This window comes from Eulemur rufifrons, chromosome 7, assembly GCF_041146395.1.
Source record: "Eulemur rufifrons isolate Redbay chromosome 7, OSU_ERuf_1, whole genome shotgun sequence".
NCBI classification, from domain to species: domain Eukaryota; kingdom Metazoa; phylum Chordata; class Mammalia; order Primates; family Lemuridae; genus Eulemur; species Eulemur rufifrons.
In genome coordinates this window covers 185,634,914-185,648,594 of record NC_090989.1, presented here as the reverse complement: position 1 = coordinate 185,648,594, position 13,681 = coordinate 185,634,914, and the positions used below count along the sequence as shown (strand labels likewise).

Below are 13,681 nucleotides of genomic sequence, written 5' to 3'. Positions count from 1 at the left end.
AAATCACCAAACTCTTTAACTCTGCCAACTACTCACACTGGATACTTCAAACAAACCTGGCTGTCCTGTTTAGACATATATATGAAACTCATAACTCAATAGTAAAATAATAATGATGATAATAATAACCTGATTTAAAAATGGGCAAAAGATATGAATAGACATTTTTCCAAAGAAAACATACATATGGCCAACAGGTATATGAAAAGATGTTACTCAACATCACTAATCATCAGGGAAATGCAATGAAAACCACAATGAAATATTTATTACCTCACACCTGTTAGAATGGCTATTATCAGCAAAAGAAGTGTTGGCAAAAATGTGGAGGAAAGAGAATCCTTGTATACTGTTGATGAGAATGTAAATTGGTATAGCCATGTGGAAAACAGTATTGAAGTCCCTCAAAAAATTAAATCATATGATCATATCATATGATTCAGCAATCCAACTTCTGAGTATATATTCCCAGGAAATGAAATCTGGATTTCAAAGAGACATTTACAATCCCATATTCATTGTAGCATTATTTACAATAATCAGGTTATGGAAACAATCTAAATGACCACTGACAAGTAAATGAATAATGAATATGTGATATATACAATACTATGGAATATTATTCAGCCCTAAAAAGAAGATCCTGCCATTTCTGACAACATGGGTGAACCTAGGGTTAAGTGAAATAAGCCAGACAAAGAAATACAAATACAGCATGATCTCTTATATGTCAAATCTAAATTAATTCAAATTCATAGAAACCAAGAGGAGAACAGTGGTTGCCACAGGCTGGGGGTGGAAATTGGGAGATATTGGTCAAAGGGTACAAAATTTCAGTTTTGCAAGATTAATGAGTTCTGGAAATCTAATGTGTAGCATCATTACTGCATTTGACAATAATGTATTTGTACTGGAAATTTTACTTATAGGGTAGATCTGAAGTGTTCTCACCACAAAAGAAAAAAGAAAGAAAAAAAAGAGCGAAAGAGAGAGAGAGAGAGGGAGGGGAGGGGAGGAAGGGAGGAAAATGGTAACTATGTGAGATGATGGACATATTAATTAGCTTGATTGTGGTGAGAATTTCTCAATGTACACATACGTCAAAAATCAGGTTTTATGTCTTAAATACATACAATTCCTACTTGTCAATTATACCGCAATAAAGTTGGACAAAAATTTTAAATTAAAAAAAATCTACAAGGTGCAAAGGGCTAAATTCTCAAACCCTAATGGGCATCTCAGGATCTCAAGAGCAAGATCTCATGCACTCATAAGGGGCAGCTGAAAGGAAGAGGAGAAACAGGGAATTTATCCAGCTTTCTGCAGGATTTTCCCATCAAACACCTGGGTTAGTTTGGTTGAGTCACCATGACTTTCTTTATCTGAAGAGACACATACAACAAGCCTCCGGAATCAGAAGATGGAACATCTTTCCTGCTACATTTCTTTCCCTAAAGTAGTTTATAACAAAACCATAAACAAAATGAACAAAAACCATAAGCAAATAGTCAACACCTTGTTAGCAGCGATATGCGTAAAGGTAGTGTGTGTGTGTGTGTGTGTGTGTGTCTGTAGTGTGTTATGATATTTTTGGGACATGAGGTGGAATCACCATTCCTGGTTCACATTAGCCTAAGGAAGAATCTAATGGGAGGGTAATGCACCTTTTTGTCCAGCCACCAAACTGAGAAATGACACTAACAGATAAATGAGGGGAAAGTTGGTCAGGTCAGTACCTTCCTGAAATAGAGTAATGCTGACTTCTGCAGTGAGGTACCAGAATGGATTAGAAATGCGCAAAATGAACAGGCAAGTATAACCAAAGAACACAAACACGTAAGAAACTCTTAGCAGTGTGCTCGAATACACGTAAAACAGTAAGAGTAATCTGAAAAAACTTCTCTCCTGAGGTTGAATCTGGCTAATTCCCGCTTGATCTCTCTTTCCTCTTCCTGGCCTTAAGGAAAGCAGTCCCAGACTTGCTTCCATACAAGATGGGACCTTGAAATTTGACTTCTTGCATTCTGTCTTTGCTTGTTACCCAGGCAAATGCAGAGGATGCAGTAAGAGCTCCTATAAGATGCCCACATGGCAAGATGGAAGCAACTTCACAAGGAAGGCTGTCTGCCAAACATCTGATTACACGACATACATTTTGGTGTTATACCTTGGAGCTTTTGTACTATTTATTATAGTACAAAATAATACTTTTGATTCTTTGACAGTATTTATGCTAACAGCCCTAACATATCAACTTATGAAATTCAACCTTATAACATTTCATAATCATGAACAAGGTCAGGCTACAGGTCAAAAGCATACCACCCTTTCCCATGTCACACACAGCATAAAGGGCATCGTTATACTTGAGGAAAGCCTTTAGAAGGCTTAACCCATTTGTATGTAGATGAGCTTCTCTACTAAAAGCAAGAAAAAGAAAGAAAAATAGGCCTTTGTGCCTATTAGTGAACAGTAAATATCAACAGAATAAGAATAAAACCCTTTAATTTTACCTCAACAATTTCTGTTGAAAAATAGTAATTTTAAAAATGACCCACAAATGAGGTTGGATAAAATAAATATCAATGAAAGTTTAGTGACTAAATGAGAAGAAATAAGGATCCCTGTGAGTGTGGGGAACCTTTACTAGGGGAAGTCCTCTCTGGGAATTTTTGAGAACTTACAATTGAAATTGCTCAGGCTCAGTCATTGCAACTTAAGGCAACATATTGAACAGAGAGACGAGAAATCAGTACCACCCGACATTTCCATAGGAGGAAAAAAGCTGTAGGAAAGATTCTGAATGGATAATTAAGGAATGGTTTATAAGGCTTTTAAATTGAAAATATAATCATTTGGAATTAATAAAGATTCACTAATAAAAAGTCAGCTACAGTCTTTCTTTTCTATTATTCTAAGTCATTCAGTAGATAGATTGGGGGATGTTGAAAACACAGAAACAATTTTTAAAATGTATTTTCTCATATTATAAAAATATAATCTGATGTAAAAAATCTTAATGACAAACAATATTACAAAAAAGTAAAGATTACTATTCATCCCACCACCAGGAGACAATTACCATTAGCATTTTCATTCAATACATATTTTTAAGCATTCAAAACACAAAGAATTTCTGAATATCATTAAAACTTTTGGTAAAGACAAGATATCTCTGTAAACAAACACAAATTGAATGGTCATACAGTAGGTGGATTCGTGATTTGGTGAATTGATTTTATGCAAAATATTGATTAATGGATCAATGCCAGTCTGGGAAAAGAACTCAGAATAATGTCTTCACCATTTTGATCAATAATTTTATCAGTGATTTGGATGATGAAATTAATTGGTGGTTTATCAGATTTTCAGACAACATAGAACTGTAAGTAATTTCTAAAATAAGATGATGTCATATTTTTCCTAAATGTATTGAATGATGGGTTGAAACAAATAAGATGGCAATTAATCAACATATAAAGTACTAAGAATTCTGAAAAATAACTGCAGGACTACCACAATAGGTGATGTGGCTAAACATTCATTCTAAAAAAATGCATTCACATTGCATAGGGATCATGCTAGGATAATGTCAGTTGAATTATCTGGGGATGTTCAGGCTAAGGAAGAAAAGATTCAGGAAGGTCAGCAGAGATGGCCCATGGAAGAGCAGCACTTCTCAAATTTTAGTGCTCATGGTTCGTGTTTCTGACCAAGATGGAGTAACAGATACCAGATTATATAAGTCATGCTTTCATGTGAAACAATGAAAAGGTGGAAAAAAAATATCTGAGAGAACTTTTACAAAACTTTGGACATCAGGCAAAGAAGGACAGCAAACTCTGCAAGTCACAAATGAATGAGGTGAGTCCTGTGATTGCCGCCAGTGTATTTGATGGAAAGAGTTTCCCCTTGCTGTGACACCAAGGGGAATTGCAGACAGAGTCCAGAATACTACATGCATCTAGGAGGCAGAGCTGAGAGTTCAGGGAGGCCAAGGCAGCTAGAGTTCATGAGGCAGAATGCCAGAGAGGAAGGAGAAGCCCAGGAGAGAACTCTGAAGCTCTTCCCAGGGTTTCCCCAACTTCAGTACAGGACTGAGTACTGCTTAGCTCCCTAGTGTGAGGTAACTGCCTGAGGCCAAGACAGTATCTGAGAGAACAATAGCAGGTCTCAAAAAGCAGGAACTAGTTCCTGCTCCCACTAGCCAAAGTGCAAAACCTCATAATCATGGGGCATTAGATAGAGTACCCAGAAGAGTATTTCCTCAGTAGTAGAGCAAAAATTAGCTCTTTCCTCAACACCGATCTAGTTCTACCTGTCAAATATTAAAAGAAGGACAAAGGATCAAACTGTCTTCAAGTAACTTAAGTACATCCTAGAACAGAGCTCAGGGACATTTGTAAAAATGTAAAAATATTCAGTAATCAATGAGGTAAAATTCACAATGTTTGGCAATCAAAACTCAGCAGACATGCAAGATGGAGGAAAATATGACCAATTTTGAGGAAAATTAATCAATTGAAATTAATCCATAATTGAAAGAATTAGTAGAAAAGGACATGTAAAAATAATTATTATAACCTCATTCCATATGAGCAAGAAGCTAGAAAAAAATTTTACGCTAAGTAGAGACACGGAAGATTAGAAAAAAAGTTGCAAATATAACTTCTAGATGAAAACCAAAATATCCAAGATGAAAAATACTCTGGATAAAATTAGAAGTAGATTAGACATTGCAGAAGAGAGTGTTAGTAAATTTGAAGATATAACCATAGAAACTATCTGAGTGAAATACAGAGAGGGAAAAAAAAAAAGAGCAGAGAATCAGTGAGGTATGGGACAAAGGTCTGGCATTGTCTCATAAAACTGAAATTACCATATGACCCAGTCTGATGATGTGGGAATAAAGCCAAACCAAAGTGTTATTTCCATTCTGTCACTCAACAACAATCAACACAGAACACATCCATGACCTCTGATCAGCAGAAGTGTATGAGGATTTCTCCCCACTAGCAAGCAAGAAATGAATGCTGTAGCAGACACCATCTGGGCGCCCCTCAATTCCCATCCGGGCACCTCCCCAATCCAATTCCAACACTACCTGGAGATATGGTCAGGTCCCACAGGTTGAGGGCGCAGTTCCACAAGACGGGTCCCCTACTTCAGATGTCAATCACAAACTCCAGGTTGTTTTACCTGTGCATCTGACTGACCAGCTATAAGTCAGGGTTCCCATGACCCCCATCCTTGGGTTCAACTAATTTGCTAGAGCAGCTCACAGAACTCAGGAAAACACTGATGTTTACTGGTTTATTATAAAGAATATTACAAAGGATGCAGCTGAAGAGATGTGCAGGAAGAGGTATGGGAAGTATGGGGGGGGGCGTGGAGCTTCCATTGCTACCCCCTGGCCCCCGCCCCCCTCCAGGAGCCTCCACATGTTCAGGTATCCTGAAGCTCTTCAAAAATAGTCCTTTTGGCTTTTTATGGAAGCTTCATTATATGGGCATGTTTGATTAAATGATTGGCTATTGGTAATCAACCTTCAGGGCCTTACTCTGCCCTGGAGCTGTGAGGCTGAAATTTCCATTTGCTTTTGTCTTTCCATGACCAGCCCCCATCTGGAGGCTTCCTAGGGGCTACCAGCCATCGGCCAACTCATTAGCATAACAGAAATATCACTTTGGAGATTCTGAGGATTTTAGGAGTTGTATGCCAGGAAATGAGGACAAAGACCAAATCCATACTTCACAATATCACCATCCATCACGTATCCCACTCTAGGTATTTGCTCAAAAAAAAAAAAAAAATGAAAGCAAGCGTGTGTCCATATGAAGACTCATATATAAATATTTAGAGTAGCTTCATTTATAATAGAAATATAGAAACAATACAAATGTCCACCAAAGGGTGAATGGATAAATTGTGATGTATTCACATGATGGAATACTATTCAGCAATAAAAAAAAAAAACCTTAGCTATTAATATGTGCATCAACATCAATAACTCTCAAAGGTGAAAGAACCAAAGTTATTTTTAAAAAAGTACATGTTGTGTGTTTCCATTTATTTTTAAATCTAGGAAATGCAAATTAATCTGTGACAGAAAACAGATCAATGGTTGCCTAGGGATGAGGAGGTGGAAGGGGTCAGTGAATTGTAAAGAGACATGAGGAAACTTTTAGGAGTGATAATATGCTCATTACCTTAATTGTGGTGCTATGTATATACCCCTGAAACAAGATAAACATTTATTAAAATGTTCACTTTATGTGCACCTAATTTTATGTGCAATCAATAAAGCTTTTTGAAAATTTTTAAAATGCAATCAGCAGCGGATCTTTTTTAAATGAAGATTGAGTCAGGGGTTTGGAATGGTGCCTGAGAATCTGCATGTCCAGCATATGCCCAGGGGGCCCATGTTACTGGTCCCAAGACAATCTTTGAAGTAGCAAGGGCCCAGATTCATACTTGGGAGCCTAGACAACAGGAGTAGGTACTAGGTTAGGATCTTACAGAGAAAGGGGATCTAGTCAAGAAACACTCCACCATGGGACAGGAAGATTTTTGTTACAAGAGATGTTGAGAGCATTCTCAGTCTTTGGTTATGTTGTAGAGAGGCTGGGATTAGAACATTTCTAAGCTTCCTTCCAAAGGTAAAATTTAATAATGCACTGAACTTGAACTTCTAGTAAATATGCTTTACAAACTGGCAATCCTGGAACGGGGCCAGGGCACGGGAGTGCTGGCCTAGTGAGAACCACACAGGGGCAGCAGGCTGGGAGTGACCTGCCTAACGAGAGGGCGCATTGGCCAGCCAGCCAGCAGGTGATTATTAAGCAGTTGCGCTGTGCTTGGTACAAAAGACACAGTTCTGAACTTGGCAAAGTCATCATTCTTAAAATGCCACTGTTTAAAAAATGCTAGGGGGATTAGATATGTGTTTCTACTCATAAACATTCTGAAACATTGAATGAAATAGGAAATAACCAGTCTGCATAGTCATAAGAGCCACATGTCTAGAAAAGACAGATCAGCAACAACAGATCAACTCCACAGTCCGAGGAACAGATTCTAATTTATCTAGGAATTCTCAAAGAGTTTTTTTTCTCGGTTGCTCTGCCAGAATACTACAAGAATGACATTTCCCTTGAACTACATTGCAACTTGGTATTGATTGACACTTCCTAGGTGGGAATTATGTGTCTTTTGTCTTCTCGTATCATGGCACATCCGATGTTATACATGTAACAAGGGGTTGCAATATTGTCATATTCGCAAGCAAACTAATGCCACCATAGGTTTATTAGCATGTGCATTGCTCATCGCTTTCATCTCTTGAAAGGAAATAAGCTGTCACAAAGGCTCAGGATAAGGAAGGTTACTTTTTATCTCAGTGCACTTCATTAGCGAAATAGAGACATAAATAGAATTTCTTAATCCATATGATACCTGTCACAAAGCATAAAAATACATGACTTTCTCATTTAAAACTAAGCCAATTTTCTCCATGTCATCTGGATTCCTATATGGTTTGAATACTGACAGGATTTCAGAAGTCTTGGGTTTTCTCCAAGTTTTTCTTGACAACTTGTTCTTTCTTGACAAGAGCCATGCGATTGCCACAAGCACAGGCTTATAAGAAACCCAGCAAGCTCAGTGGGATTTATTAATATAAGGCCATTTTCTAATGCTCGGACTAAGAGGAGGTTTTTTCTTTCTTTCTTTTTTTCTTCCTGTTTTAAAGAAGAGGCAGTGCTGTGTAAACCAGTGGTCCTCAAAGTTACATCACAATGGCCCAGGCGAATTTATGGAACCACAGAAGGCTGGGCCCGCCCCCAGGTTGCTCATTCACTAGGTCTGTGATGGAGCCTGAGAGTTTGCATTTCCAGTTCCCAGGAGATGATGTTGCTGCCCTCTGGTGACCCCACTTTGACAAGTGGCATAAAGGTTAAGAAGGTGAGCATAAAGGTTAAGAACATGAATATTGGAATTTTTTTTAAAAAGGGGAATGGGTGATGGAGTGTTTATTCACTATCTTATTAGTTGTCTACACCCTTTCCAGCAAATTATTAAAATTCTCTGAGCCTCAGCTTTCTCATCAGTAAAGTAAAACAATAACCATATCAATCTCTTTTTACTATTGAGAAAATTATAATAATGCTTGTAACAAATTTATCATTGCTTGGCAGGCGCTAGACACTAAAAAAACATTGGCCAACACATCATCATGAAAAGTAGTTGTAGTAACAGAATCATGTAGGTGCCATTTGGAAAGGGTATCACGGGTCTTGTAACCAGGTGAGTATTTTCCCAGTTCCTCAACCTAGAAAGCTCCTTCCTTTCTTATCCTTTCTGACCCTAAAGCTAAGGATTTGTGCAGGCAGCAGCTAAGCCAATGAGCTTTGCTTTTGCTGTCTCTCATCTGTTAATACAATCCGTTTGAGTTAGGTGCCAAGAGAAAGAGAAAGGAGAATGGAACGAGTCTGTGGATAGTTTGCAGGAAAGTGATGATTTGCTGGGTAGAGGAAGAACCCGGGTCTGTAAGGCTGTATGTTAATCAATACCTTGGAACCTCCCTTCTTGGTTGGCTGTGGAGAAAAAGCTGGTCAAGCAGAGATCTTTCCTAAACATCCAAGAGAGTTTAAGATTTAAAAAAGAATATCCTCCCTCATGTCATAAGGGCACTAGGCATCAGCCTGCTCTCCGAGGTCGGAGCTGCAGCCCCGCTGCAATGGATCAACCCACCTTTAGTCAACAGAGGGGTCTCTGTACATGAAAACTTTTATTCATTTGAATGCCCTTTTTATTGACTGAAATGATGCTATTTATTATAATTCATCAGCAAGAGAAAAAAAAGTGGCTACCTCTTTAATATGGAAAGTAATTAGACTTTATTTAAATCAGCATAGTAGAGCTTGAGTACTTTATGTTTAGAATACATTTCCATGTTTATGAGGTCTCAGTTTATTATTTAATAACTAGAGACTTGGAAATCTGCTCCAAGTCTAATTTCTCCTTTGTGGTTTCTATGACTACTGTCTTTTCCCTTTCACTTGGTGAACACATTGTAGTCAGATATGTGGCTGTTGCTGCAGTAACAGGTTCTATTTCTCGAGGAAATTAAAATATTTGTACTAAATATATTTCCCCTGTTTCTACAGGCATTTAGCACACTATCAAATCCATCGCATGCTTGTTGGTTCCTTCTTTCAATCAGAGATAGTGTATTTAAAGTTCTTTTCAGTTCCTCAAGAAGTGTGGAAAAATATTTTGTATCCCCGTAGAAAAGCACCTCAGTTCCAACGAAGGTGAGAAAAGTAATAGCTAATGCTTATGGAGCAGCTCCTACGTGCCAGGCGCTATTCTAACCCTTCACATCCGTCAACTCACTTAATCCTTAAAACAGTTCCGGGACGTAGTATCATCATTCCTGTTTTTAAGATGAGGAAACTGAGACCTGAGAAGATTAAGTGATATGTCCAAAGATGCGCTGCAAGTGATACATCTAGGTTCTAAACCTGTGTGATCTAGTGTCCCAATTCTTTCATAATTTTGTATGTATAGAGTGTATTTCTTCCAACTTGACAAGCATAACTTTTTTTCTAAATGAAGGTAATAGCCCATTAGCAGCCAGTCAGTTGTAGCTACTGAATTACAAAGAAAACATTGAAAAGCTCATACAGCTGTTTTAAACGCTTCTAGAAATTCATCTAAGGCCAAAAGTATTCCTAAGTTCCTGATGATACATCATTAGAAACATTCCAATGCCCTAAGATTCTCATCTACTGATTACCCATCCTACTGTACCAACTTTAAGATAATTCAGGGGGGATGGCAGCTAGACCATTTCAGGGATGGAGAAATCAGAGACTCAGGACAGAGCACTCATCCACTAATCACTCATTCTGTCATGCCCTCTTCAATTCATAAATTTCAGAAATACTTGTAGCCAGACCCATTTTGTAGATGGAGTAATTTGAAACACAGGGCAGTTCATGATTTGCCTGAATCTTACTCAAACTTTGAAACTGAATTTGTAATTATGATCCAGAGAGACACAAAGCAATAAAGACTTTCCTACAGCTTTAGAAGAATAGTGTTCTAACACTGCAAAATTGTGGGGCACTAACAAAGAGAATAAAGTTTTATATAATTTCTCTATTATACTCCATAGTAACTCTTTATATTCATTCAGTGAAATTGAAGTATATAAGATTTTAAAGAAAAGAAGTTACCCAAATAAAATATTTAATTTATAGTTTACTTAACTCTTCATTGAATTATAATCGGATTGCACTCCACCTTCTCCCCCTCCCTCAGATGATATTTTTAATGAATTTGATGTAAGAGTTGGAGAGTCTATAGTGAGATGTGAGCTTGGCTGTCCACATGCAATTTTGAAGACTATGACCTCCAGATCTTTTCCCATTTTCAATATTACTGTTCATGCCATCGCCGAGCAACATGAGGCGTATCCTCACCCCACAAAGCAAGTAAAGTAAGTTCACTTCCGTAAATAAAATTATAATTTAGTTATGCTGTAGTATGTTTCTTACTCTTTCCTCTTTTCTTCAACCTACTTCAAATCATTTGCCATGATTCAGTTATCAGGCTCTCCTTTATCTCCCCTTTATAGGGATAGCTCTTATACAATTAATAAATCATAATGCAATAACCTCTATAGCATGGACTATAAGAACAATTGGTTTTTAGTGTGATAGACCCAGATTTACGTCTCAGCTCTGTCCTTCTCTAGCTCTCTGACCTTACATAAGTTAATTCATCTTTCTCAGTCTTGATCTCCTCATCTGCAAAGTGGGAGTAATAAAAACATTATCATTTATTGTCAAGAATAAAGAAAAATGATGCATGTCATAACTTTAGCAACAGAGTGTGGCACATAGTAGATGCTCAATAAATGTTACAGAGAGAAAAATACTAATTTAAGCTTAAACCACATTTGTATCTTAGGAGGGCTAAAAGAACTCATGAATATTTCCAAAGTATGGGGCCTAAGAAGGTATCTCTGGGACTTGTCTCTGAAATGTCTCTGCATCCTTGATATAGCCTCATTTTTACATGTTTATAGGCTCATGGGCAGGCAGGTCATTCTTATGGTCTGGTATCTCCTTTTAAATTATATATAAAAGGAAGTTGTTTCTTTCAGATCGGTCCCTTTTTATGCAGCTCTTTGTAGAAGCCTTGGAATAGCGCTTTCTATCTTCTATTTTCCCCTGTGCCTTTCATACTTTCTCTGCTCTCACAATGACTACATTTTACTCCAGTAGAGATTCTAAGGTACTGACTAAATCACCTGAAATGACCTCTTTTCCTAGCTGAGCAGCAAGAAACCCTAATTTGGCTTCTTTGCTTCCATTTTTGCCATTTCAGTAGACCAGAGCTCTGGTGTCCAAGGCACTGCACAACTCTGATCTCAAAGAAGGATTTTTTTAATAGAGAAGTAGCCCTCTCATTCTTACCACAGGGCGAACGAGTTGCAGCCCAGAAGGTGCAGCTGCTCAGTCCCACAGGGGCAGCCAGTGCTAAGATGCACCTGCTCCACCTGCTCCTCAGACCTGCCTGCCCTGTACCCACAGGCCCCCCAAGGACCTAGCAAAGGTCAACTGCCCTGAAGCATATTCTCTGTACAAGCCGTCAGGCTCATCCAGGCCTTTTTCCTCTGGATCCTTCTCTTTTCTCCAGAGCCTTACTGTTTCTGAAAGACTGAGAGATCTTTCTCCACATTGCCACGCTGTCCCCAAAACACTTTGCCTCCTGTCCTAGGGCAGCCTCGCAGGATAGGGAAGCAACACAGATTCCAACGTGTCCAGCTCAAATGGACTCAGCTGGTCTGTTAGATTGCTTTGGGTTCTGGCTTCTACACACAGCTCGCTTGACTTTCCTGCTCCTGATCACAAATATCTATTCTGGGTCCCTAAATTTATACTTTCCAAAGCAGAAAAGAGAGCATAGTTCTCAAATTCTATGACAACTAAAGTCTGGAAGAAGTCATAATATTGAAGTTTATGTGTGTGTATAAATCTGTATATGAAACTGTTTTATTCTAGGGTAGCTGTAAATCAAGCAACAATGCTTCTATTGGTGGGAGTTACTTGCCCAGTAAATGCAAAACCGCCCTTACAAATTAATAAGAGGGATGCAAGGCAAGAACTGTGGTAAGTGCCTAGCTAAAAATAAGGCACAGGCCTAGCTAAAAATAATGATAATAATTAGCCACTGTCCCCCTGTTTACTTCTCTGTAATTGCTACCCTGGAGCCACAGAGCTGGTGGTCATAAAGATTCTTAGCTTTATCCATAGATAACATCACTTTCTTGAAACCTAGGGGTAGTTTCTGAGATATCTTCCAGGTCCCACATCCAGTAGAATGGCTGACCCACCCAGACCAGTGGCCGATACCAAGGAACTGACTCAACTGATCTTGAGACCCCCACCCAAGAACCTGGTCAGCAAAGAAGACAATTTCTACAACCCTGTGGTTCCCCCCGAACACAGCCAATTAGCAGACTCAATTGCCTATGCCAAACTATCTTTAAAAACCCTGTCTCCCAAATTCTTGGGAAGATGGATTTCAGAAATTTCTCCCATCTCCCCACTTAGTGCTATGTGGAATAAACTTTCTCTGCCATAAATCCTGCTGACTCAGGGTATTGGCTTCCTCTTGGGCAGTGGGCAAATGAACCTGGTTGGGTGGCAACAATGCTTTGGGGGGTGTTTTTTTTTTTTTGATAGTTCAAATGTAGGCCAGATATTTCAGTAGTTTCACACTGCTCTTCCTAAAGTTGGTTGATTATCAGAATCACCTAATGAACACAGATTTTTAATCCCTATCAGAGACCTATTAAATGTCTGGAGATAAGATCAGAAAACCTTTTCCTTTTTTTTTTTTTTAAATGTTTCCCAAGTGATTTCAGTAATGAGACCAATTTAGGAACAAACGATCAATGATGAAATGAGATCATTTAAGGAACCTGGTATAACCTTACCCAGAGGAAAATTTCTTCCCTTAGCCTACCCTTGACCAGTTCCTATATCATCTTGCATGACTTTTTAGCTCAAAGGTGTGTATAATCAAATCCATGAAGACCATTAGATGACAGATTTAAACCACAGGACCTATAAATGGTGCCTAGGCATAGCTGCAGATAATTGTACTTCAATATTTTAATCAATGTTCTATTTTACCTGCAAAGTAAGAAAATTCCCAGAAGGATAAAATCCCAGGAATATAATAAATTAGCAAATGAATACTACTTAGTCCTCTTCACTTTCACCCCCTTGAGTCATTCTCTCCTGAGACCCTTTGCAAGGGTGACCAATGGTCCCAGTTTGCCTGGGATTGAGGGGTTTCCCAAGATGTGGAACTTTGAATGCTGAACTTGAGACATCCTGGGCATACTGGGATGGTTGGTCACCCCATGCTGCTTCTTGTTTCTTAGGCATCGAGGAAGAAAACTAAGAGACTTGGAAAAGTAGGCAAAGCTAAGTTTGACTATGAGGAGGCCAGCTGCAGCTTTAGGCAAAAACACCTTACAGAAACATTTTGTGTATGGGTAGGCTGGAAAGAGAGTAGATTTCAAGCAAGTATGAATCTGAGAATATATGTGTTTAGCCTGAGAGGAGCTACAGTTTTACAGTTACATATTGAAAGTGTT

The 13,681-nt window shown here is 38.5% G+C and overlaps 1 protein-coding gene across 2 annotated transcripts in view; it reads right to left on the bottom strand.

Annotated features, from left to right (window-relative positions):
• GRM7 (glutamate metabotropic receptor 7) overlaps positions 1–13,681 on the bottom strand; it is an 856,215-nt gene that overhangs the window by 691,249 nt on the left and 151,285 nt on the right. The window lies entirely within an intron of this gene.